Raw genomic sequence first — 3,645 nt, 5'->3', positions numbered from 1 at the left:
AACCCATGTCCCTGACACTGTGAGGCAGCAATGCTAACCACTGCGCCACTTTGCTGCCCTTAGGTTAAACATAAATGATTATTTAAATCTGAAGTAGGAACCTCATAACAATAATTAAATGACCAACCATACTCATTGGAACAGGATGGTTGCCTGCATTCCCCTCTCACATGCAACAGTCACCCATCGTTTAGGAAACATAGACATCTCTCTGTTTTAGAGGGAGGCAAGTGATTATGAGCATGAAGGGCCATCAGTTGTAGCACTTGAAGTGCAGATCAAGGTTTTTTTACGTGGATTTAGGGTCTCTGCCTCCACCACCAACTCAGGCAGCGAATTCCAGATAACTAACACCCTCTGCATAAAATTTTTCTTTACGTCTCCTCTAATCCTTCTGCCACTTAGCTTGAATCAATGAGCTCGGTTTTTGAACTTTGCCAGGGGAAACAGCTTCCTCCTGTCTATTTCTCCTTACCCCTCACAATTTTGCACACCTCACATGTCTCAGTTTCTCTGTTCCAAGGAAAACAACCCTAACATCTCCAATCTCTCCTCATAGCTACAATTCTCTTGACCTGGCAACACTCCAGTAAATCTTCTCTGCACTTGTTCTCCAGAGCAATTACATCCTTCCTGTAGTATGGTAATCAGAATTGCACACAAAATTTAAGAAGTCAAGTCCTGGCTTTCTTACAGAGAAACAGTGCTACCAAAAACATTTACGTTTGAAGAGAGTGCTTTTCTAGAACAGATGGAAAATACTTTTGAGGATTTAAAGTTTCTGTCTGCCGAGGAGTTAAAAAGTGTAGCTAAAGCGTTGGAGTTAGTTTCACCCAAAAACCAGAAGATTTGAACTCTTAAATCTGGTGGTAAAAGAACTGGATTGCAACCTAAGAATTGTGAAAAAGGAAAAAATGGCTTTTACAGAAATATAGCCGGAACAGAGGTGAACAGGGCTCGAACTCCGACATTTGGAAAGGAAGAAAGGGAAAGAGAGAAGCAGGAGGTTTTTAAAAACAAACAGCAAGAAAAAGAGGAATCTTTCCAAAGAAGACAGCATGAAAGAGAGATCAGACTATCTGAACAGCAAGACAAGTTAGAGGTAGCTAGGGCAAGTTGCTGAATAACATTCCTGAAAATTCATGGACAGTCCAGAGAAGCTGAAAAGATGGTAATGAGCCAGTAGGAAAGTGCAGAGAATCGAGAGAGAGGTTCAGAAGCTCTTCAGAGGGTGATAGAGCAAGGTTCTCCTGAAGATCATGCAACCAACAGAGGTTCAGAGACCCTGCAGGTGGGAGATAGAACTCATGAGGGTTGAATCAACTAGAGAGGCACCACTGCAATAGCTAGGCAAGAGCCACCTGAACTTAAAAGAGCTGAAGCTAGACTAACAGAAGGAAAAGAGATCCATGAGGAGGCCTATAAAAGTTAAAAAGGATGAAGAGAACCAGAGATCTGTTTAGCAGACACTTTCATGACAGATTTAAATGTGGACTGGAGAAGTTTCCATATAGACCAAGAAGGTGTGAGGGTGATGCTGCACTCAGCTGGAGAGCCATAAGTGAGTACGGCAGGAGCTGAACATCCACACATTTGGGGGCAGTAGTATTGCAGGGACCATGGGACAGTTTAGCAGAATGCCCATTCCCAAAACACAAGAGGAAGAGAAGGGAACCTACTCCAAAGCAGCCAACACTTGTGGAGATCATGGGGAACAACAGCGAAACTCATGCAGCAAATTGAAAACCTCAACAGGGATGCTGTGTTGATGAAAAATTTACTAAAAATGAAGTCCTGAATGCCAGTCCAGAAATTCACCAGAAGTCAAAATTCAACTGATAACCCACTAATCTCCTAGAACCTTAGCTTCCAAACTCCTTAGCATCAGATTGTGGGGGAGGACACGAAAGATGCACTGGGGAATTTCTCTCAGAACTTCACAGGTAAACATTTGCACAGCAATGCCCAGAAATACTAATTTCTTCTGGGCAGTTGCCTTAAATTGGGAACCATCCAAAAATGTGATTTAAATAATGTGGATCGTTATGCCATGGTTACTGTAATAGTTACTCTGAAAAAGTTAGAAGGATTGTAATCTCTTCTAACTTCTGGGTAAGTATTATAAAGACCCACATCTATTCCCTCCGAGGAATTGCCTCCACACTCCTGACAACCCCTCCCCTCACCCCCACAACAAGCACCCACCCCCCTGAATGGTCCTCAACCTTCACGTGCTACCACACACCCATCCACCCTCCCCCTCACCCCTCATCTGCTTTCACACACCCACCCCGCCTTCCTCCACCACCCAGGCTTCACAATAAATCCCCAACGCAATTCGACCATCCTCGACCCTGACGCCCACTGTCCTTTGACCACCCTCCCCTCCTTCCCGATTGTCCCACAATCCCAACTTCCCAGGCCACTCCCAATTCCTCTGACGCCCCCCACCACCAACTGCCTCACCACTCCCCACTTTTCACACAGCTTCAACCTCCCATCTCTCTCCCTCACATCCCCCCATCCCTCCAACATACCCAACACCCCCCCGACACCTCTACTGCTCCCCAACACCCTCCGCCAACCTTCCTATGCTCTCTGAGCGCCAATCCCCACACCCTCTGACACACAATATCACAGCAGCACAGAATGGGTGCAATAAGATTAAAAATGTGAATGGGTGTGCATGTGTTATTTTAATCTTCTAAATATTTGAATGTAATAAAATGCTCATTGAAATTTGCAGTTTATTCCTCAAGAGATGGAAGAGTCACAATGATGTGACATATGCATGAGCGGGTGTACCTACATTGCAGGGACTGCAGCAGTTCAAGAAGGCAGTTGGCCACCACCTTCTCAAGGGCAACTATGGATGGGCAATAAATACAGGTCCACCCAGCAATGCCCACACTCCATAAAATGAATAAAGAAAAAAATTATTTCATTGGCTAATTAAATATACATTGAACTGTTTAAACATAACTTTTTAAAAGTAAGAAGTCACAGATTCAGATGGCTATGACAAGTCACCTGATTCTGGTATTGCAAGTTGACCAGTTTCATAGAAACTCTACAGCACAGAAAGAGGCCATTCGGCCCATCAAGTCTGCACCAACCACAATCCCACCCAGGCTCCACCTCCATATCCCAACCCATTTACCCACTAATCCCTCTGACCTACACATCTCAGGACACTAATGGCAATTCTTTTTTTTGCATGGTGGCCAATGAACCTAACCTGCACATCTTTGGATTGTGGGAGGAAACCTGAGCACCCAGAGGAAACCCACACATACACGAGGAGAACGTGCAAACACCACACAGACAGTAACCCAAGCCAGGAATCGAACCCAGATCCCTGGAGCTGTGAAGCAGCAGTGCTAACCACCGTGCTCCCCTATGGAAAGTTTCTGGGAAGTTTCAATGAGAATCACAATTCAGACATGCCATGATAAACTCACAGTATTTCACACCTGCTGACATCAAGAACTACTTCAAAATAATTTTCTGAAAATTGCACAAGACTGACATTTGCATTTCTATCAGGCTACCTTGCAAGCAGTGACAGAAAGTCTACTGGGACAATAGCTACATGATGAGGTGTTCTTCCCAGCTCAAGATGGATAATAAATATTCAGGAGCTAA

Source organism: Carcharhinus amblyrhynchos, chromosome 9, assembly GCF_965287045.1.
Source record: "Carcharhinus amblyrhynchos chromosome 9, sCarAmb.v2.hapA, whole genome shotgun sequence".
In the NCBI taxonomy this organism is placed as follows: Eukaryota; Metazoa; Chordata; class Chondrichthyes; order Carcharhiniformes; family Carcharhinidae; genus Carcharhinus; species Carcharhinus amblyrhynchos.
The sequence above is the reverse complement of the archived record's forward strand: the minus strand, read 5'-3'. Positions refer to the sequence as shown.